The sequence below is a fragment of the Palaemon carinicauda genome, chromosome 43 (assembly GCF_036898095.1).
Source record: "Palaemon carinicauda isolate YSFRI2023 chromosome 43, ASM3689809v2, whole genome shotgun sequence".
NCBI classification, from domain to species: Eukaryota; Metazoa; Arthropoda; class Malacostraca; order Decapoda; family Palaemonidae; genus Palaemon; species Palaemon carinicauda.
This window is the reverse complement of record NC_090767.1, coordinates 31630352-31655018: the sequence shown is the minus strand read 5'-3', so window position 1 is coordinate 31655018 and position 24667 is coordinate 31630352. Positions and strand designations below refer to the sequence as shown.

The 24667-nt window shown below is 39.3% G+C and overlaps 1 protein-coding gene and 1 long non-coding RNA gene across 2 annotated transcripts in view; both read right to left on the bottom strand.

Moving 5' to 3' along the window:
- LOC137633786 (uncharacterized) overlaps window positions 1–24667 on the bottom strand; it is a 521664-nt gene that overhangs the window by 475445 nt on the left and 21552 nt on the right. The gene's annotated exons all lie outside the window — the stretch shown is intronic.
- Window positions 5164–7908, bottom strand: LOC137634021 (uncharacterized). The gene is made up of 4 exons (XR_011042427.1): window positions 7714–7908; window positions 6943–7173; window positions 6536–6692; window positions 5164–5665 (listed from the first exon to the last, which is right to left on the bottom strand). It is a non-coding gene; the product is annotated as an uncharacterized lncRNA (long non-coding RNA).

Genomic DNA, 24667 nt, shown 5'->3' with positions numbered 1-24667 from the left:
GATCTAAATTATCCTCATATTGCGTGATATATTTCAGTGCGTCGTTAATTCTTTGAAGTTACATTTGCGTCCGTTAGTCTTGATCGTCGTCACCTCCTGGATCTATACATTCCTCCACCACTTCTGAGTAAAAAAAGCTCTAGTTCTCTTCGCCCAAAGGAAATAATTGTGGTTGTGAAGTAATAAATTGCTTTGCGTTGGGGGACAGTTAACGGAGAAAGGAACCATTTTGCCTGCGCAGAGACAAGAGGGAAGGCTGTATGGCAAAAGGATTGATAAAAGGAAGAGTACAATGCACACGATTGGAGTAAAAACAAAATAGAAAATTTACAGTGATACAGTGAAAAGTGTATGAGTGGTAAACTTGGGAAAAAACTTAGTTATACAAGAGGAGCACAGCAAGAAACTGATGTCGGTAGACTCAGCGGTGATACTAAAGGATAATGGAGTGAGTAGCCAGTTGGAAAGGATTGCACCATATGGCAGGAGGGCAGTTGAGCTGGCGAAGGAATGGACAGGCCTTGGACAAGTAAGTTTGACTATCACACACAATCTAGGCCTTTATAAACAAGCAGAATGGGAGACATCATGGCCACTGTGTTGAAGCCGATACCTGAGTAATCCAGTGAGGGTGATATCTCAGAGTTGTTGGAGAAAGTGACCGTGGTGAGCGCGGTGTGTGAATTTCAGAATGTCATGGAAGTTGCTACTGTGGTGCTATTAAGACTAACAGGGAGTGCATATCCAGTGTACCAACAACTACCCAAGGACAAAAGGGGTAAGATAAGTGATATTCAAAAGAGTTTAAAGGCTGCTTTTGCAATGAATTCCTTTGCTTCATACGAGAAGTTTGTGAACCAAAAGATTAAGTCAGGTGAGGTCCCTGATGTGTTTTTGGCAAATTTGTGCAAGTTAGGTCTAAAACTTTGGAGGAGTGTCCTAGAAGACTTTGGCATGTGAGATTTGATGGTGTTGCCTAAAGGCGCAAGGCAAATGCTAGGTGTAGTAGCCAACCTTGATGACTGAAGGCTTGAGAGTATACTGAAGAGAGACAGGGCTGTGTAACTTGATAAGGGTTCTAGTATGGTGGGTAGTGTGGTAACAATTGGTGAGGAATGCAAGGGTGCGAGTGGATCACTATTGCCAGCTGAGGTAGGGACAACTAGAGTTTTAGTAAAGACTTGCACCAAGATTGGACCGCACAGCAGTCAACAAGGTTGTTACGCATGTTGAAGGTCAAACCATCTTACCAAGCACTGTCTAGTCGCTAGAAAAGAGAAACGAGAAATCAAACGATTCAAGTATGGAAAAGTGGTACATGTTACAACGGAATACCCAGAGAGGGATGCTACAAAGCGGATGGGAAACGAGTAATGAAAGCTGGCTTCAGCTCCAGCTACCTTTTTTGGGAGACTAAAGGTGCTTTACCATGAAAAAAACCTGCAAGTTAATTGAAAAAAAATGCGAAGTGATGGTGGATATTGGATGCACACGAGTGATCGTTAATGCAGTTAGATGCGAGAGATGGTAGCGAAAGAAAGATGTTATGACGCTAATTGGAGATATCTGGAACAGTCAAGGGACAGACAAAGTATATGTGGCAGTGAAGGGTAATGACGAGGTGGAAGTACATGCCAACGTATCAAATACGAAGTTCTTTTGGTTTGCGAGTGTCATGTGTATAGGTGCAATAAAGAAAATGAAAAGAGTGATGGCTATGACTGAGGAAGAAGTAATATTTTCAGTACAGCCTGGAATAAACGCAGCATTAGCTGGCCTGTGTATGAATACCCATAGCAGTTATGGGCTCCAAGTGATCGCAAGACTTCAGCACAGCATTTGATACTTTGGCTAGGTGTTGGATGATGGCCTGGAAATGGAGAGACTGCAAAGAGCTAGTACTGCTGAAGAATACAAGATGTGAATATGAAGTCCCACCCGAAGCCCAACAGTGATATGGGGAAGAGTTGCAGGAGTGGATACAAAGGAGCTGGCGGCAGTCGTATGATAAGGGTTTGAATGTCACTACTGAAGGTTTAATTCCGTTGATGGCAGTTATCCAGCCTAGTTAGGATAAGGTGAGGTTGGTGGTGGACTTTCGTGAAGTCAATGCTTACATTGATGTCCATACAGGAGATAAGGATGTATGCGCAGACAAGCTACGTAAGTGCTGAAAGAGGGCTGTAAATGTAACATTGATTGTTCTTGCCAGGGTTTATTTGCGAATACGAGTGGAGGAGAGATTATGGCCATACCACTCAGTTATGTTTGAAGGTAAGCGGTATTGCCTTTCTAGATTTAGATTTGGCTTAAATGTGGCCCCACTGGTGATGAAAGAAGTGATTAATAAAGTGTTGGAACAAAACGCAGCAGTGCGTGACGATACTACGTCCGCATATTTATATTATGTAATAGTTCGTGAGGATACTGTAGTAGTGGAATATGTAATTATTCATTTGGAAATATATGGGTTTTTTATCTCCGCAGCTTAAAAACATGCAGGAATGCACATGAGCATTTGGACTGCAGGTGTGGGGAGAGAATTGCAAGTTGTAGTGAGGTAGGAATGTTAATGTGCAAAAGGTATCCAACCAAGTGACACATCACAATATATTTTGTGTGTGAAAAACTAGTTAGTCATTACCCCGTGTATGGATGGCTGCGAGTAACTGCGGAGTTCATCAAGCGCAAATCGAGTCAGGCGATGGGGGAATGGAATGATATAGTGACCTACAGCAGGGTGGTACAGTCTTTCCGCGGTACAATAGTGGCTGTGAGGACAAGTGATCCTACAAGAAGAAGATGGGAATCTGGTAAAAGGTCAGCGATACTCTGGGTTGATGCAAGTTCATTGGCCGTAGGCGCTGTGGTAGAGATCGGTGGATACATGGTAGAAGATGCATGCTGGATTAGGAAGGAGGAAGCCAGGCATATTGATAGGGCCGAGTTGGATGGGTTAATAAATGGAATGAAATTTGTGTTAGTATGGGAAGTGAAAGAACTGAAAAAAAGATTGGACTCTGCAACTGTGCATCAGTGGATATCAGAGAGATTGACAGGAGAGAGCCGATTTAAATCAAAGGCAACTAACAAGATATTATTTCAGCAAAGGATTGCAATAATGACAGCTTTAGTAAAAGAGAACAAGTTATGAATATCCATATCACTGGTCCCTTCTTATAAGAACGAGGCTTACTCTTTGACTCACGTACCAAAGAGCTGAATGAGAAAGCCAGAGTTATGTGCTGTTGTGGGAAATACAATGTAGAATTTGGTAAGATGGGTGTACGAGGAGATAGGGCACACGGGGTTGCAGTGAACCCTGTATTTTGCAAGGAGACAAAATGCTACAGTTGTCCGTCGTCAAGTTCATGATGTTGTAAATGGTAGTGAAGTGTTTAAATCCATTGACCCTGTAACGGTGAAGTGAAGTAAAGAAAGCTTGAGTAGACGTTAAGGTGTGGTATCAGATAGAGATGGATATGATGCACTTTTGCCGGTATCATTACCTGACAGTCATATATTTCAGTCCATTGCAATTTGCTACATGGTGCCGGTTGTGTATGCAAACTAGTGAGTGTGTAATAGAGCAGCTAGAAAATATGTTCTTTGAACGTATATTCTGGGATTACAGAAGGTACCATCACCTTCATAGCCAGCGTGGCATTGGCACCGGTACCTCAGCCCAAAGCTATCATTGGAGAAAATAAGTGATTCATAATTTTAGAGATTTAATGTGGAAATTTATTAGTTTAGACCAAGAATGTTTTTCTGTGAGAAGAAAATTGGATCTTCTTACTTAGGTTGTTTTATGTTTCTAGTGTCCCTGTAATTTATTAAAATCAATATGAAATTACTTTTAGAGAGAGAGAGAGAGAGAGAGAGAGAGAGAGAGAGAGAGAGAGAGAGAGAGAGAGAGAGAGAGAGAGAGAGAGAGAGTACCATCCTCCACCGAGACTAACAAAGAAGCGGGACTTCTCCTCTCCCAGCAAACACATCTAAAAGGTCATCATCATTTCACCATCAAATTGCGACATTGTCTGTTGCAGTAACGTCACATTTCTCTGTGACATCAACTCAAATCTGTTGATCAGAAGCAACAAGGAAACAAGGAAGACACCTGCACGTGAAGAATCCCCTCCCCCAACCTCCTTACTATATATACATACCACCTTAACTAATGTCCTTATGATGGTAATAAAAGGTTTTTATAAAAAACAGTTATTATTAGAGGTAAATTTATTGTATCAACAACAGCATATTATCAGTATAATGTCTAAATATCAGTAAAAATTAATATTAAATTATATAATCAGGTGCAGTGCATAAATTGTCCATATTAACACAAATAAAAATTATAATCCAGGTTATTTATCAATATCATATAGGAATATATGTCAACAAAATGATATTCCCCAAATAACACAACATATATATTAAATCTATTTGTATTCATGAGCAAGAATTGAGTGAAAATCTGAATTCAAGGATGGATATATATAGTACATTAGATTATATCTTAATAAAAAATATTGCAGAAGGCTACAAAATATATATTTTAATAACAAAAACGGTATGTTCAAATTGTGTCGTGAATGGGTGTCGAGTATAAAAATAGTATATTCATATTATGATGTCAATGGATATACAGTAAAAAAATATTACAATTGAATTATGTCGTAAATAGCTATACAGTATGAAAATAGTACATTCCAATTATTTTGTAAATTGATATACAGTATGAAAATAGTACAGTTAAATTATGACGTAAATGTGTATACAGTATAAAAATAGTATATTCAAATAGTAAAATAAAACTGTTTCGTAAATGGGTATACAGTATGAAAGCAGTATATTTAACTCTTGTTGTGAATGGGTATAGAGTACAAATATAGTTCAATGAAATTATGTCGTAATGGATATACAGTATAGAAATAGTATATTAAACTTATTTTCTTGAAGGATATGCAGTATAAAAATAGTAAAATCAAATTATGTTGTAGATGGGTATAGAGTACAAATATAGTATATTCAAATCATGTCATGAATGGGTATACGGTATGATAAATAGTACATTCAAGTTATATCGTAAATGGGTATACAGTATAAAGAATAGTACATTCAAATTATGTTGTAAATGGGTATGCAGTACATGGGCACTGATATATATTTAGAAAAAGTGCCATTTTGTGGAAGGGAATAACTATAGTTTGGTTGAAAAAATACATTCTATAAGGGCTATGAATACTGAAGGTATCAACAACAAAAATCATTCCTGGTAAGCCATTGATAAAATATTATAACAAAAAGATTATACAGCACCAAGATATTTAGAAAAAAAAATATAAATTATGAATTAAAAATTTCTTGTCTTCTGGTAACAGTGAAGAAATATGGTATATTTTTAATTCTCTAACGAATTTTTAGATTTTTAAGGTAGAATTGGCACTAGCTTCCTTGCTCACCCAAATACCCCATTGAGCAGGTGAGAAATAAGGGTCATGGGGCATAGACAGATTTGGAAGTCTGAGGACAGGGGTCAGCAGGTGGAGAGCCTCATACTACAGGACCTTCCTGGGGCACTGTAAACCTTATCTCAGCTGCCGCTTGTTATCACAATCTGGCATCGGACTATCGTGGACTTCTCTCACTTAGGATCAGGTTCCTGTGGAAAGAAACATAGGATTTTAGGTTGAGAAGGTAGATGTTTTCTTTGAGAAGGAATCAAAAGTTATTACAAAGCACGTGGAATTTAGGAATGTATTTATAGGGGTTCTAAGAAATGTTTAATAAATAGGTTGACTATGACAACAGGAGTGCACAGCTCTACAGAATGGACTGGATGTAGAGACGAACAGAAAATAATATGAGTAGTGGAAATGAAATTCCTTAAAAGACCATGTGGAATGATACATGTTAGAAGAAGACCTGAAGACCTCTTGTTGAGATTGTGCACGTACAGGTGGACAGAAAAGCAGACTGGAGGGGGGTGGGGGTTGAAATGGACACAGATGTGCTGGTTGGTTCTGTACCAAAATGCATGTTCTTTATTCCTGGAAATAACTGATAAAATTCTAAAGAGTCAAGTATCAAAGTTCACTGCTCACCATGTACTTTGGGTCACCATTATCATGAGGGATATGTTTCAGGGCTTCATTAATTTCATCTTCCACTTTAGGAAGAGAAGCTAAAAGATTAATTCACAATTTTCATGTCAGCCATGGTAAAAATGTTTCTTGCTAAAGATATTACTATAAGTTAATGTTGAGAGTAATCATTTCTGTACAGTAGCAAATTTACAGATAAGAAGGTCGCCTTTATATCTTTACATATTAACTCATTTTATTATGGAGAGTGTGAGTGTGCTATTAATGAAATAAAGAGTATTTTATTTTTCATTATACTACCTTGTAATTATATGACTATCATTTTGCTTGCCGGGTAATCCCTTAATTTTATCACATCTACCCTTAATCTATTAGTAAGGTCGCTTCGCGTGTCTGCTGATCAAATGCAAAGATCTAATGGTACTCACCTGAAGATTGTGATCAAACAGGAGATCAGGTGAGTTCTTTTCAGTTCTGATCAATCAAGAGGCTCTAATCACCTAAGTGGATTCCAGATGATTTGCTGGGATGAAGATGTCCTCGTCTTGCTTCTCAGGGAGACTAGACTACTTTGATTATGTGAATCTGCAATTAAATGAAGCTGATATTAAAAATTTCTCATGAAGTATGTAAAATAGCAATTGAAAGAACGGATCATCAAAATGGATCGTATCTTTCTGTTTACACACTACATTTATGATAGAACAATGTTCAAAAGGAAATATTTCATATTTATTTCAATAATATTAACAAATTTATATTTAAAAGGACAATCCGGAATCAAATGGCTCCTTCATTCCAAGTTTTATAATTCGTGGCTGTTTCTGGTACTCACCGACATCGATCCGAGACGAGAAGTGAAGGAATCAACACTTGAGAGATGACCTGCTTTTCCCTGAGGTCAGACTCTATTTCAAGAATGCAGATAATGTCTCTTGTTTAGGTATATTGCCTGGCCCATCCAGCCATACACAGTTTTGCAGACCATAGGAACAATGGGTCAAAAATGCCTTAAAATTTCTCTACTCCGGCGTAAGTACTGGCAGGATGCGGACTGCTCAGACTCCTAAATAGAAAACGAGAAAAGAAGTCATATAAGAATGACATCTCACCAAAGGGCTGATGTAAGTGTCATTGGAAGATCAACGAAAAAACTCTCCTGAAAACATGCAATAAACATAGAATTCATCTTTGTGAAAAAAAAAATATGTTTAATCCATCTTGCTTAATGCCCGAAGACAAATGAGCTAAGTGATATTCATATGATGAAATTACTTAAAAGAGGTAATTTTACAGTTATTTTCTAAAGACTGGTGTTGAATGTTTGAAATCCCTAAGCTAAATATAAGAAAGTGCTGTAATATAAAAAGGTTGTGATATAGGTCTACTTTAGTAAATTATCAAAGAAATATTTATTTATCATAAAAAATAGTAATCATAACAATGATTGTATCAATAAAAATGACAATATAAAAAAATGTGCAAGAGTTACCGAACGGAAGGTAATTTTACTCTTTCCATATAATTAATTAGGAACAATAATTTCAGGTTTTATTTTTTTTCCCTTCAATTCATTTTGAGTAGTTTTTTTTCCTGAAAATCTTACCTCATCTTTTTGTCGGCTTTAGTTCTGTGTTCCTTCTCTCATCAGAAGTTGACTCAATGGGTCTGACTGACGCTGGTATAACATATCAGTTTCTCTTGTGTTCAATAGATGACAGTGGTCAATATCCCTGTGCACCAGTCAGTCAGTCAGTCAGTCAGTCAGTCAGTCAGTCAGTCAATATTCAGTTCTACCAGTTCATCTGATCTGTCAAAAGAAGATAGCATTACAAAGTTTGAGTGCTATACAATAGATAGAATGTCTGCAATAAAAATCATGTGATATATCTTCACAAAATGGATCAACTGAATTAATAAGAATGTGTAGTGGCAGAGCAGATCTATTCAGTATTATATATTATAAAATGGATGATATAAATTCACGGAAAATTATATACTTCTGATATATATAAATCAGTTTTGACCAAATTGTCTGATAAAAATAATGAGTAAAATAAAAGATATGTAGAAAAGAGTTTCTATACAAATAAGAGGAAGAAGATGACTCTAGAGAAGGTTTAAGGTAAGGAATAACTAAGTCTGGTAATTACCACCATTAATCCGAGATAAGCTTTGAAGACCTGTCTTGGGGCTGCTCCCTGAGGTCAGATTCTGATTCCTCAATTCAGAAATTGGCTACAATTCCTTATGGGAGACTCTTTACTTTCGCTCAGGTGTTGACTGGACTCGGTGTGCCCAACCTCCAAAATAAAAACCTGAGGTGAGGAGAGCCACTTTAGACAGAGTATGTCAAGCACCTCGTACCACCAGCCGTGGTGGTTTGGAGCTTCCCTTGTCGATCCTGGACTCTGACACTCTAGTCAAGGTGTAGCTCAGGTCTTTGCAAGGAAGGACTCGCTGAGTGCAGGGAGATGTCCGAATGACATTTCTCTATAGCGCTGATGAAAGCACCATTAGAGAAGAGGAAGGAACTCCCAAAGAGAAGCTCGTCACTTAATCATTTCCCTACAAAAATACAGTAAACATACAAAAATTGTTATTTTGGAAAACAGAATTATCAAATGCCTCTTACATAAGGGTCAATGATGAATTGGTGAAATAAAGGCAATGCTTTAAAACCATTATAAGTAGGTACCTTTTACAATTATTATCTAAAAAATAATAGTAGATTGCCTGAAAAAACAAAAGCAATGTTTAACTCTTTTTGTGAAAAGTTACCAATTGAAGAGAGCAGAGAAGAAGGCTACAAGCTTCAATTATTGCTGACGTTTGCTAATAATTACTCCTTTTTTCCTCCCTCCTATTCCTTCGGTTTTTCCGTCTGCATGAGAAGAACAGAGACACACTTAACTTATTTTACCTCTGCTTATTTCACGCTGATATAGAAGAAATTATTATATTTTACAAAGTTAAAATCTATATTGCTTTGTGTAAAAAAATAAAAAAAAAATAAAAATATTTATGTTCAATCATGAATAAAAGAAATGAATATTAATGTTACTATTTTCATTCAGTTTTATAAAAGAGTAATTCCAAATTTTACTTTTACTATTTCTTTCATTAAGAGCAGTAACTACAAATTTTACATTTTCATTCAATTGATTAAAAGAATTAATTCCTTATCATACAAATCAATAAGAACAGTAACTCAAAATTCTTACCCTGAAATTCCTACCTCATATTATTATTCTCTTCTCCAAAGTCAGCTTCAGTTCTGCCTTCCTTCATTTTCTGATAAGAATTTCACTTCATGAGTCTGACGGACGCTGGCCTAACATATCAGCTTCTCTTGAGTCCAACAAATGAGGAACTGTATCTCTCTGCATCAGTCAGTCAGTCAGTCAGTCTTCTGTTCTACCAGTTCATCTGATCTGCAATAAGAAACAGCATCAACATATGAGGCCATTACAAAGTTCAGGCGTTTTACAAAAGATCAAATCTTTGCAATAAAAAGCTTGGTGTGATAATCCTTTACTTTGATCCTTAATTGCAAAACTAGATTGATTTACTATAATAATATGATTCCTTAGCAGAAAAACTGGTCCATTTTAACATGTAAGTTTACAGAAAAAGTAATACTTTCTGATAAGTTTACTTTAATGTTCAAACTAATCAAATACAGAACAAGAGATTTCACAAAGAACTCACCTGTCTAAAAAGTTATAAGATCCCTTTTTCTCATTTCTTTTTTGTTGCATGATATGAGTCCTTTGAAGGACTTAGGTAAGAATTATGTCTTCATTTACCTCCAGAGAGAGAGAGAGAGAGAGAGAGAGAGAGAGAGAGAGAGAGAGAGAGAGAGAGAGAGAGACTTCTTGCTGAAGAGCTTATGCTTACAGATTCCGTCCAGAGCTTTGAGGGAAGATTAGGGATATTTCAGAAGACATTATCAATGTAGGCTAATATTGAAAAATAAAATGTTAAAGGTGATAAAAACAACATTTGTTCCATTCAGAGATTTATTTCTGATGATTTCCACTGTTACTTATTACCTACCATCGCCTCTACTATCACCAGCAAGACTTGATTGTCATGAATAGATGTTAGACAATTTTTAGAGTGAATCTTAGTACATTGAAGTCTTGCAGCAATTTGCTAAGAATATGACATGATATAATTCATGCACTATTTTGTCACCTCAAAAAATAGAAAAAAAAATAGTTGCATTAAATGATTAAACAAGAGCAAAGTTCTAATAATATATAAAAATGAATAGTACAAACAGGAGAATTAATATAACAATAAACCTAATAATAAAGGTTTCCCCCCCCAAAAAAAATAGGTTTTTATATAAAGACGTTGAACTTTCCCTCACATTTGTTATTGTCAAGTAGATGTCTGAGACATGATTAAACAATTATATCAAACACACACACACACACACACACACACATATATATATATATATATATATATATATATATATATATATATATATATATATATACATAAAATAGATAGATAGATACATAGATAGATTTATAACATTCCCTTACAGAACTGAACTTTATGATCAGAAAGGGAATATTATAATCTAATCATTATAAACATAACAATAAAAGTTGACAAATCCCGAAAACAAAAGGTTTTCATGAAGAAATTTTAAACATTCCCTGAAAATTTATATATTTATATATTTATATTTATACTTATATTTTTATATACACACACACACATATAGGCCTATATATATATATATATATATATATATATATATATATATATATATATATATATATATATATACATATATATTAAAATGACCTTTATAATCTAGAAGTGATCTATATATACTAACCATTAAGAAAAGGGAGACATACTTGAACCAAGGATATCATTGTCCTTTTAATTTCTTAAAAATACTCTCTAAAATAGTAATGTTATTATGTTATTTCCAAAATACCTGACAATATATATAAAATGTTATTATTGTCCAACTATGATCATAATTATTTCCAAAGACTTCAACGTGAATTAGATTTTGGAAGCTGTGACTCTTGCAAGAAGAACTTCCTTTTGTTCCATTTCTTCTATTTTCCTCTTCAGAAAAAGAGATCATAAATATCCCTGTCGAATAAAGAAATAAACAAAACATTGATAATAATAATAATAATAATAATAATAATAATAATAATAATAATAATAATAATAATAAGGATAATAATGAAGAAGGAAAACAACACCATTAAGAAATAGAGTTTGGATAAATTCAATGAATAAACCCAAAAGAAAACATAGGCGAAGATTACTATATTCATTATAGAAAGGAGTAATAATGATAATAAAGGAAAGGCAGAAGAAGAATATGATGAGAGTCAAAGGCAATGAGGAGATAATTGAAGGGAACAAGAAACACTGAGGTGCAAACACACATGATCAGATAATTTTAACAGAATAATCAGAAGAAATGGATATAATAATGAGATGGAAATTGCTATAGATAACTCTCTCTCTCTCTCTCTCTCTCTCTCTCTCTCTCTCTCTGTATATATATATATGTATATATATATATATATATATATATATATATATATATATATATATATATATATATATATATACAGAGAGAGAGAGAGAGAGAGAGATCATAAAACACCTATGAAGAAGAAGAAGAAGAGGTATAAAAAGAAGAAGCAAACTCACCAATAAACACCTCTTATACATCCGGTGGATTCCTTTGCCTTAAGATTCATCTCTTCTTCTAAGGCTTCGTCATCTGGTCGTTCTTCTGTTGGGAACACGATGACTTCTCTCACCCTGACTCCCTTCAAGGAGGCGAGGAGTCTGAGGATGACCTCAGGGCTCCTCGTCCTCCCCAGGGAACACAGAGGAAACCGGATTGCCCAGAACGATCTGTTGGGAAGAAGAAGGAAAGGAATAAAATGGGATGAAATGAAATGAAAAGAAGAAAGGAAATGATGTCATCCACATTTATTCATTATTTTATGCTTTTATTGTTATCTTGTTTCGTTAAGATGGACATGTGCATAACAGACACACGCACACACACACGCAAGTGAACACACACAGCAATTGTTTTCTTGACCGAGTAACAATGGAGAGAAAGAGAGAGAGCGGCAGGGTGAGTGAGGGAGTGTGTGTGTTCCTAATAATAGAATAAAAAAAAAGAGAGCAACGAGGAATTCCAACTTCCCTCTATGCATTCTATTATATGGGATTTCCACGTACAATTTCGGCCTACGGATAGTACCCTTTCACACACACACACACACACACACGTACACACACACATATACTGTATATACATATATATATATATATATATATATATATATATATATATATATATATATATATATATATGTGTGTGTGTGTATATAGGCCTAAATATATCCATATCTATTTTCCTAGAGTATTAGGTAAACTCAATAATGAATAATATAATAATATGATATAATAATAATACTCTCTCTCTCTCTCTCTCTCTCTCTCTTAAGGAATGATGTCTCCTCACCTCCTTGCATCCTGTGGTTGCAATGTCCGAAGGATGTCCCCAACCTTCTCGATGTCTTCTTCCTTGACGTCCCTGACATAGACATTTGGATCCTTCTCCAAGAAAGGGAAGGGGCGACTGACGCTGCTGACGTCGTTGACACTGAAGCGAATATCTGAAAGAGAAAGAAGAAGAAGAAGAACGTTGAGAAAAATGATAATCTATGTGTTTCTTTCTTAAGATTCTAAAGGAAAAGGTCAAATGGGAATAATAATAATAATAATAATAATAATAATAATAATAATAATAATAATAACGAATTTAGAGGCAAAAGAACTAAACACAGTAGAGCAATGTCTGCCAGTGTGTCTGGGAGGTTGCGTTAATGTGTGTGCGTTTGTGTGTGCGCATGCTACTATTGTAGCCGCTCGCATAAGGAATGTTATCAGTCTCCTCATGAAACCCCCACATTATGCACTATCTAAATCACCTCAGCCAATAACAACTCAGCTTCATTTAATTGGCCCAATTTCATTGGCCGAAACCTTTTCACATTTCTTTTGCTGATTGGTTCTCCCGTTCGGATAACTCCGCCCACTTCCTTGTAGAGAACCAATCAGCGCAGGAAGAAGGCGGAGTCAGGAGGAGCCGCGTTTGACTATGACTGGTGCTTTTATCAGTTTCCTATTCATTACAATCATGATCATTTTGATTCAATTCTATCATTATTAATTAAATCAAGGCCATAGAAATGAGACATTTCCTTTTAATATATGGAAAGAAAGAAATTAAAACTTAACATCGAAAGCTTTTATATCGAATTCAAATCAGATGAAAACAATATTTTATTTTTTTTTGTGAAAATAAAACCTGATCGTGACCTCTGAATATAATGTTCTACATCTATAGAGTAATAATGATGATAATAATGATGTTAACAATGATATTAATAATGATAACAACGATATTAACAGACTGAATGACAGGATGAGGATGAGGGAAAGGAGGCCAGGTATTGTAATGTCCCTCGGAGGAAAGGAACAGAGAAAATAATATTATTATTACTTACCTAAAGATATAATCTTTTTTGCCTTTTCCAAAGATCGACAGAAGGCGTCGAGGCTGGGATGGTCTCGAAGAGTACATATATCTATGTATGAATACCAGGCAAGCTAATATAGTGGTCTCGCCCTATATTAAGTAAAGCATAGTTTGTATAGAACCACTGCGTCAATATATTGACCAGTCATCCGCACAATACTTGTATTGGACAAAGGTTTATATCCGCATAGGAAGAAACTAATAAAACCGCCCTCGTCCCTTTATGGGACGGAGTCCTCCCATTAGGGGACTTACATAAACCAATGCAACATAGCTTGCAAAACAGAACAATTCTATCAGAATTATCCCAGATAAGATACATAGAATTAAAATGCTCAATTATACCAATAAATTGACACAGGTGAAAGAGACGCAAGGTTCTCAAGAACCAGTTTATTGACAGATAATAAACAGACAGGTTAACAACAAATATATATATTTATATAAAAGAGGGTAACCCAAAACTTTAAGCATAAGTATGATAGTAAACAGAACTTGTTTATCTGAAAGAAAAACCATTAAACACCACTTTAATGAGATACCAAGGTATCAAGTCATAAAAAATCTGTATTACAAATCAATCACATTAGCGTTAGAAACGCTTGGCACACATGTCTGAACTTATGCAAGGTTCACCTTTGAAGGAAGGAACAGTCTATATGGGCACTTGGTGCCCTCATTTAGTTTGTAGTACAGTATGTACCTACACACTCACCCTGGACTTAATCGCCCCAATTAAGACCACTGTTCCTCGCAGAGTTAAACAGTAGGGTTAACTACACGACCCACTGCTACCACAGATCTCTTAAGTTCCTCTACTTGCTTCGCATAGTGGCGAAAGAACACCCTGGAAGACTTCCAGCCCGTGTATGAACGGAGATGTTCAAAATCCATACAATTAAAGAAATTTAGGGATGAGGCAACTTTCCTCGGATCGTGACCTGCGGGTGTACTGTCAGGATCCGCTCTGCGAATAAAATATGTCATTTTCGCTCTGAGTTGATTCAGAGATAAATTTGAGCCTGATGTTTCTCCCCTGAATAGTTGACTACCCTTGAAGTCTGAAGTTCTACGAAGATAGACCTTTAGGCATTCTACTGGACATAGAGATGCATCTTCTTTCAGAGGACAGATTCTCCAGGGACCCCACCTGTTGGTGGGTAACTCATTCTTGGCGAGAAACGTAGGATCCGGAAACAGGTTCAGCTCCCCCCCATCCAGGAACTGAACACGACCTGCCTCTCTCGAGAGGGCTACGATCTCACTAACCCTGGCCCTGGACGCGAGTGCAAATAGGAAAATAACTTTTTGCGTCAAATCCTTTAACGCACATTCTTCATTGCTCAACAAGGAGGCGAAATGAAGAACTTTGTCTAAAGACCATGAGATGGGCTTTGGAGGTGCTGAAGGTCTGAGCCTAGCGCAGGCTTTCGGAACTTTATTAACCCTGGATAGGTACGGTCCTCGGACACCCCTTTAAGGGTATACTCGGACGCGAACGACCCCGACGCCAAAAAAAATTCTTGAAAAATCAGTTTTTGCAGTAACCTCCTTTTTTCTTTTGCCAAAAAAAACTTCAATGAATGCTTAAAACAACTGTAAAGATAAATACTACTCATCTGCAGAAAAACTATTTATTATAAATATTTTAAAAAATTAAGTAGAAAAAAAAAAGACCTGACATAAAAATTCATAAAAAAAAAGTTTATACATATATACACAAATCCTTTTAGGAATTGATTCTTGAATGTTTAGGACACATCTTGATGTATTTTGGATGAAGTCAGACCCATGGAGGTGCAGATCTGAAATGAGAAAAAAAGGGTAACTTTTTTTGGCCAAAAAAAATTGTCCAAATTTCATGAATTTTTTTGGGTACCCAAATGAAATAGGAAGTGGCTAATTTTTTTAGGGAATAAACATATGTTATCCTAAAATAGAAATATGTAAAAAAATCTTCATTATTTTGTAAATTACATTTATATCAGGGGCCATATCTAAAGGTAATTTTTTGAGTACTTGGAAATTTCGTAAAAAAATACATATATTTAATATATAATATGATATTTATGCAGGTAAAAATATACCAAAATATCACAAATTCTATAGGGAACAAGAATATATATAGATAGGGCAGCTTACGCTTCGGATATGTCCACAAAATGGCCGCCAACCACACTGACTCAGACTCCCTAATCTGCCACTTGAAATGTAGGAAGGGTATGTCAATTTCAAGGTGTTATTTACTAATCTAATTATTATTGGATATGCATAAAAATTGTATGGTGGGTTGCTGGATAATTGTCGATTATTTTACGCCTATAAAATTAAAATTCTGACCCAAAAAATTTTTTTTGAAGGGAAATAAAATCGAAAAAAAAATGTAAAACAATATTTTAGCTAAAAAAATTTGATGATATTCAATCAAAAAAAAAGTAAACAAAATTTTCCGACAAATAAACATCTAGAGGAATCATTACTCTGTGATAGTTCCTTAGTACGTAGTAATTTTGAAAGAATTGGGAAAAAACGAAAAAATGGCAATCACCGGAAAATCGAACACATACCTATATATACGCCATATCTGGCTAAAAAAAAGATAGGCATGGGTAGCCAGATCATCTAGAAACACTTTCCAACACTATAAAAATATAAGTTTTGCGGCACTACTTGCCAATTCCTTACGGTAACATGACTAAGCAAAAAAATGCAAAACAAATAAAAAGGGGCACTCGTGGAAAAATGGCCATTCTAATATACGGCATTTCAGAAGAAAAAAAATTTCAGCCACGTGCTAGGCAAACCATCAAGGCATATTTTCCGACAAATAAACATATAAATGATATATTACTCTGTGATAGTTCCTTAGTACGTAGTAATTTTGAAAGAAATGGGAAAAAACGAAAAAATGGCAATCACAGGAAAATCGAACACATACTTATATATACGCCATATCTGGCTAAAAAAAAATAGGCATGGGTAGCCAGATCATCTAGAAACACTTTCCAACACTATAAAAATATAAGTTTTGCGACACTACTTGCCAATTCCTTACGGTAACATGACTAAGCAAAAAAATGCAAAACAAATAAAAAGGGGCACTCGCGGAAAAATGCCCAACATTCTAATATACGGCATCTCAGATAAAAAAAAAAGACATGCACGTGTTAGCCCAACCATCAAGGCACACTTTCAAACACATAAACATGAAAAAAAAATCAATAATATACGGCAATTCCTTACTACGTAGTAAATTTTTACAAATATTGAAAAAAAAACAGAAATTGGCAACCGCAGTTAAATACCCAATATACCAATAACTACGTTGTATCTGACAAAAACAAAATCACGCATGGGTAGCCAGATCATCTAGACACACTTTCCAACATTAAAAAAGCAAAAGTTTTACGACACTATTTCGCAATATCTTACGGAAAAATGACTTGGCAAAAAAATTAAAAAAAATTAAAAAGGGACACTCGCGGTAAAATGCCCGACATTCTAATATACGACATCTCAGATAAAAAAAAGACATGCACGTGTTAGCCCAACCATCAAGGCACACTTTCTAACACATAAACATGAAAAAAAAATGAATAATATACGGCAATTCCTTACTACGTAGTAATTTTTACAAATATTGAAAAAAAACAGAAATTGGTAACCGCAGTTAAATACCCAATATACCAATAACTACGTCGTATCTGACAAAAACAAAGTCATGCATGGGTAGCCAGATCATCTAGACACACTTTCCAACACTAAACAATCAAAAGTTTTACGACACTATTTGGCAATATCTTACGGAAAAATGACTTGGCAAAAAAATGAAAAAAAATGAAAAAGGGGCACTCGCGGTAAAATGGTCCTCGTGGTGATGAACGACATTTTAACTAAAAAAAAAAAACATGCACATGGTAGCCAAACAATCCACCAAGACTTTCCACAACTGATAACCTATTCAAGTTGCACCATTCTACGACAATTTCATAATACGTAATAACTTTGATAATTATGCAAACTACCTCAGAAGGGTAAACTCGGACGCGAACGACCCCGACGCGTCTCAGAAATCGGGGAAGGAGTACAGCTACAGCAATGCACATCTGGACACTACTAGAGCGTGTAGGGGAGACACCTCCTGCAGGTCGATCACCCACAAATTCAGTCACAGGGGTGAGTCACGTGAGAAAAACCTGTTTTTTTTTTTACGCTCGGGGTCGCAAACGACCCACCGTACCTATCCAGGGTTAAAGATCTCGTTACCTAGGTCGATCTGGAAGGCAAATAAAATGGGTCTCATCAAAGCCGATTTACACACTGAAATCGTGTTAGCTGCCAATCCTTGGCCATGGAGATGGATGAAGAAAGATAAGCAGAAATCTGTTGAGATCTCCTGCGGATTCTTTGCCTTTACAAAGGCCACCCATTTTCTCCAAGATGACTCATATTGCCTTCTAGTCGATTTGCACTTGTATTCCTCTAGGAAGTCTATGCTGGCTTTCGAAATCCCGAAGCGCTTTCTCACCGCTAGGGCGAGAAAATCATGAGCTGCAGGGTCTGGGTTTTCTGTAATGAAGCGCAGACAGTCGACTTCTGGACTCGCTGGGTCAGAACTGGATGTGGTAGCGGCACGAACTTCATCTGTAGTTCCAACGCCAAGGGGAACCACATGCTGTTCGCCCACTTGTGGGCCACTATTGCCGCTACCCCCTTGAAGGATCTCAGTTTGTTGAGGACCCTCAACAGAAGGTTGTGAGGAGGGAACAGATAAATCCTGGACCATCTGTTCCAGTCGAGGGACATTGCGTCCACTGCTTCCGCTAAGGGGTCCTCGTACGGGGACACGTACAGGGGCAACTTCTTGTTGTCTTTCGTCGCAAAGAGGTCTATTTGCAGTTCTGGGACTTGATTCAGAATGAAGGAAAATGATCCTGCGTCTAAGGACCATTCCGACTCTATCGGTGTGAACCTGGATAGAGCGTCCGCTGTCACATTGCGGACTCCTTGAAGGTGAACTGCCGACAGGTACCACTTCTTCTTTTCCGCCAATCGGAAAATGGCTAACATCACTTGGTTGAGAGGTGGTGACCTCGACCCTTGTCGATTCAAGCATCTCACAACCACCTCGCTGTCTGTCACCAATCTTATGTGGATCGAGTGACGCGGGGAGACTTTCTTTAAGGTAAGGAGCACTGCCATAGCTTCTAGAAAGTTTATATGAAAGGTCCTGAATAGCTTGGACCAAGTCCCCTGGACTTTTTTCCGATGAGAGTGACCTCCCCATCCCTCCTTTGAGGCGTCTGAGTGAATCGTCAACGACGGGGGAGGTGGCTGAAGAAGAACAGACTTCTTTAGATGTCTGGCTTGGGACCAAGGTCTGAGAAGAGTACGTAGCCGAGGCGGCACTGGTCTTCTCAGGTCTCTTCGCGCGTTTGATGCATACCTTCTCCAAACTCCGGTTGCATCCTTTAGCTGTGCTCTTAGCACTGGGTCTGTCACTGAAGCAAACTGGAGAGAGCCTAGTACCCTCTCCTGTTCGCGTCTTGATATCCTTTCGGAATCTAGAAGTCTCTTGACAGAGCCCGCTATCTCCTTCCTTTTCTTCATTGGGATGGAGAAACTGTGTGACAAAAGGTCCCAGTGGATTCCCAGCCACTGGAACTTTTGGGATGGAGAAAGTCGAGACTTTTTCTTGTTGATCTTGAAGCCTAGGTACTCTAGGAACTGGGTCACCTGACTGGAAGCTTGCAAGCATTCGGTCTCGGATGCTGCCCACACCAGCCAGTCGTCCAGGTAGGCTACTACCTGAATTCCCTTTAGGCGTAATTGTTTGAGAGCTGCGCTCGCAAGCTTCGTGAAAATCCTTGGGGCTATGTTTAGCCCGAATGGCATGGCTCTGAAGGCGTACAGTTTCCGTTGTAGCCTGAACCCTAGGTAGGGGGAGAGTCGACGGCTGATTGGAATGTGCCAATAGGCGTCTGACAAGTCTATAGAGACTGAGTATGCCCTCTTGGGCAGTAAGGTCCTTATGTGTTGCAGTGTTAGCATCTTGAATTTGCAATTCACTATGAACTTGTTGAGTGGTGACAAGTCCAGAATGACTCTGAGCTTTTCCGAGTCTTTCTTGGGAACACAAAACAGCCTCCCTTGGAATTTGATGGACTTCACCTTTCGGATCACATTTTTCTCCAACAGTTCTTGAACGTACTCCTCCAAAATGGGGGTGGAGTGTTGGAAAAACCGAAGGCATGGGGGTGGAGTGCTGTACCAGCTCCAACCCAGTCCATTCTTGAGTAGGCTTTGGGCCCAGGGATCGAAGGTCCAGCGATCCCAAAATTTCATCAGTCTCCCTCCTACCGGTATCATTTCACTTGGACTGCCGTCCTGAGGTCTTGCCTCCCTGACCACGACCACCTCTGAATCCCCTTCCCCTTGAGGGGCGCCTAGACGAGCCTCTGGCTGCTCCTCTAGGTTTTGCACGAAAGGAAGAAGACTGTCCTTCGAACGTTGGGGCGAATGTGGTTGACTGACCTGGCACCGCCTGGGGTACCCACTGAAAGGCAGTCGGGGTTTGTGCCACCATCTGGGGCACTGGAGGCAAAGGCAATTGCAGTTGCTGTTGCTGTCTATAAGGCTTGGCTGGCCGAGATGGTAGCCTAGTCTTCATATTCTTCCTCTTTGGTTGAGGACCCTCATCCGGGGAAGATTTTCTTTTGATAGCCAGGCCCCACTTCTGGAGAAGATTTCTATTCTCCACGGCGGCCTTATCAACAACCTCTTTGACCACATCGGTAGGGAAAAGGTCTTTTCCCCAAATGTTGGAGGAGATTAACTTCCTTGGCTCGTGTCTCACCGAAGCCCCGGTGAACACGAACTCCCTGCAAGCTCTCCTTGCCTTGACGAAGCTATAAAGGTCCTTCGTCACTGTGGCTAAGTGAGACTTAGCCACTACCATGAACATTTCATGGACCTTGGGGTCACTTGCCATCGTCTCGAGAGTAGTCTGATGAGACATTGAGGCAGCCAGTCTTTCTTTTGTCTCGAACTCTCTTCGTAAAAGAGATTCGGACAGCTTGGGGAGGTCCTCGCCGAATTGCCGTCCGGCAATATCAGCCTCCAACTTTCCCACTGAGAATGTCAGATGGACATCCTTCCAGTCTTTGTGGTCCATAGGTAGAGCCAGCGACAAGGGTTTACACTCCTCCAGGGAGGGGCAAGGCTTGCCGGCCTCGACTGCCTTTAGGACAGCCGCAAACCCTTTCTGTAAAAAGGGGAAGGCTCTATCAGGAGAGGACACAAACGAAGGGAGCTTCTTGCTCAATGCAGCTACCTTCGAATTCGAGAAGCCCCTCTCTTTCATCGAGGATGAAAGTAGGGCTTGAGCCTTAGCGTGGTCCATAACAATGACCTCCTTCGGCTCTGTCTCCTCCCTTGAAGCTGGTTCTTTTCTCAGCCGGACATAGCAGTCCGGATATGATGCCTTGCTGGGCCAGAATTCTACCTCCTCTAGGGGAACTGAACCCAGCTTATCCGAAATGACGATCTTTCCAGTCGTCATCGGCATGTGCTCAGCATACCTCCATGGGTTAGCATCTGAGCATATGGGAAGGTCTTTCACATTGAGCCTTTTCCGGGGCCCATGTGATTCTGCCAGGGACTGCATACGCAGTTCCATTGCAGCCGCCTTCTCCTGATTCTCCTTCTGCATTTGTTGGATCATTCCAACAATCGAAGAGAGGGCCTGTCCCAGTTCTACTGGGAGGCCAGCCGATGTTGAGGGGATAGGCTCCGGCATCTGAACCGGAGTAGCCGACACCTCGTCGACCTCATCCTCTACGACATCCGGGGTTTGAACTTGATCCTGACTTTCTGCCAGGAGGTCTTCTTCCAAACGATCGTCCAGGTCAGACATCCTGTCACACAACTGGATGTCTTGCATCGCATCTGCGACTTCCTCGTCCACCTGGACTTGATCTTGAAGGATCTCCTCTTGAGGCTGGGGAATCACTGCCTCAGCTGATGCCTGGGGAATCACTGCCTCAGCTGATGCCTGGGGAAAAAGATACGCCCTCATCTTCTCACTTGGAAGATAAGGGCCAGAGGTGTTCTTCTTGAAGCCCCTTACCCAAGTACGAAGCTTTTCCCTAGCTATATCCCTTGATTCCGCCGTTCTAGGGGAATCAAAAGCCTCAGTAATCAGGTTAGTGCATACAGTACATACCTGAGGGTCCCAATACTGGAGATCATCCTTGGAGACAGCGCATGCTGCGTGTCTCCTACAACACTCATGTCCGCAGAGGTTCTTGCTGCGGACATTGCAGAAAACATTTCCGCACTTCGGAGGGTCCTCCTGTAAAGAGAAGAAATTTCCATGAGTATCAAGTGAACTATGTATCACTGGATATGCATAGTATAGCATAACAATTCATAAATGAAAGACACACACTTGTGTTTCCCTCACAACCCATTGTGGCAGCCTTCCGGATAATAAAATCAAAAATGGTTTATCTCTACTAGAGTAACCAATGCAAGGTTTCCAGAGGAAACAGGTGGAGCTCACACCTAGGCAATGATTTTAAAAATCCTGGATAATAGACGGGGAAGAACTCTGCTTCCTGTCTGAGGGCAACAGCAAAGGGCTGTGTAAGAAAACACAATAGTGTTAGAAGATACAGTGCTGTACCTAAACTTTTACTATAGTTTTCTTCTTACTGTATATGCTATACAGAAGAATATTAGTACAGTATAGGAGGATGTGTGCCGGCCTGCCTTTGCCGGCCGGCACACACCACAATTAGCTTTAAAGTATACTACTTAACAGCTATAGGGCGGCAGCCCTCTGGTTCAAATGCCTGTGCCGGCGGCAGCAGCTGCCGGCCAGCAACAGCCAGTGTTGGCCGGCAATGATTGCCGGCCAGCAACTACACAAGGTAGTACCCAGCTGCCGGCCACACTCTTGGTGACCGGCAGACAAGGACTGACATAAGCCGGCCGGCAAAGGTACAAGACCGATGCCAGCCGGCAGCAAAAGAACCAGAAGACTACCCCTGCCCGGCTGCCGGCCTCATAGGCCGGCAGCCGGCCTCATAGGCCGGCTGCCGGGACAGGTACAGCACTAGAAGAAAATAGAATGGATGCCGGGATAAGAGTGTACACAACCCCCCAAGCCCGGCAACCGAAAGAGTGCATATAAGGAAGGGGAGAAACTTAATTCAGGCTTCCTTGACCAATGCCGTCCGGCTCTGCCGGCAGGCATGGATGAGGGACCAAGAGAGGTCCGGGCAGCACTCGAAAACATAAGACCCTTGCCGTCCAGCGTCTCTGCCGGCCGGCAATGGGCTTAGTCAATCCATATCCCAACCTATACTAGGTCCAGAAGTAGAATGACATATGGTACAGTAATACCCCTGCCGGCCAGCTCTGCCGGCCGGCAAGGTACAGTACAGTAATGGCTAGGCCATTACGGAGATAGAGGGGGAAGGGACAAGAGGGTCCTGCCAACCTTGCTTTAGTGACAGATCACCCGCAGCCAAGAACTCTGTCTTAGCCTAAGGGAGATCTAAGGGAAAGGGCCAGCGCAGTAGTATAATACCTGCCAGCTTCCAGAGCACCAAAGCAAGGAAGGCGTTGCAACTCCCAAGGGAAGATTTATCCTCCCCGAGAACAGCAACAGGACTTAGTCTGGTCGATCACACAAGAAGGAATCATAACTACAGAAACCTTCGACAGTGACCTAAGGGAGCTCAGCTCCCTTTGTAAGTGTTAGGTCAGCGAGGGAGACTCTGCCCCAAGCCAAACAACACGGACTCAGACTAAAAACTCTGTTGTTCTGACCCTCTTTGAACCAGACTCTGCTGGAACAGGAAGGTACAGTAACACCCTAGTATAGTTTTATCGAAAATAAATTCGGAAAAAACCACTTAGGGATAAGCCCAAGGCTTAAACAGAGGGAAAGGGATTGCATACCTTCTCCGAAGAAAAGAAAGCAATCGGGGAGTATGATAAAGTATACTAAGGCTCCATAAGCAATTAGCCTAGGCACCAAGAGAATCGATTACCTAATTCACCGAAACTCTCACGTATACAATCTTGGAAATATTCCACACAGTCTAAAATGTATAAAATATAGCCTAAAGCTTCAATAAAATTTTAATTACACTCGGAAAAACCATAATCATGCATTAAGTACTAGGACCTAACGACTAGGCTACATGGCCTAGCGTAGGCCAGAATGGCGAATACTTCGCCAAATAATACTAAGCACGAAAGGAAATCCTATGTAAAGCTAAATAGCTAAATTTTATTAAGCAAAACAACCAGGAATGTCACTCTGACTAACTAATTTATACCTAGCGAGTGACAGTGTCCAGGACACCTCTGGTAGGCTACGGCTCTTGTATCAAAGATTAATCCTATTAATCACTCAAATTTTTACCAAGAGCCTACATTTATACATAACAGACACTATACTCAACTTATCCGAGGTCAATGAAGACGAAGAAGCCATGAAAAGCTGAATAAATCCAAGATTTGCGAGAAAAACAGGAAAAAACACCGAGTTGTTAAGCTACGCAAAAAGGAATACAGATGGCGCCAGGATTGGCGCCAGGCACGCATACGAATCGGGGGATAGGGAAGCCTTGGGAGCGGCTCCCCTTTTTCTTTCCCGAATTCGTATCTCGTCAATCTCCCTCCTACGAGACGAATCTCTGTTCAGGTCGTAGATTGCCATGTGACGTGTCTAGAATACGTCCTCTGATATGTCGCGATATCCCTTTCACGAGGGATACTCGCTCCAGGAGTTAGAATTCTGGTACCTTAAGGTAAATTCTCTGGGAATATCGCCGTAGTTGTAATATACCCTAGGAAGCTACCCTATAGGAACTTCCATCAGGACGACATGGCTTGAGCCCAAAAATATATATATATATATATACAG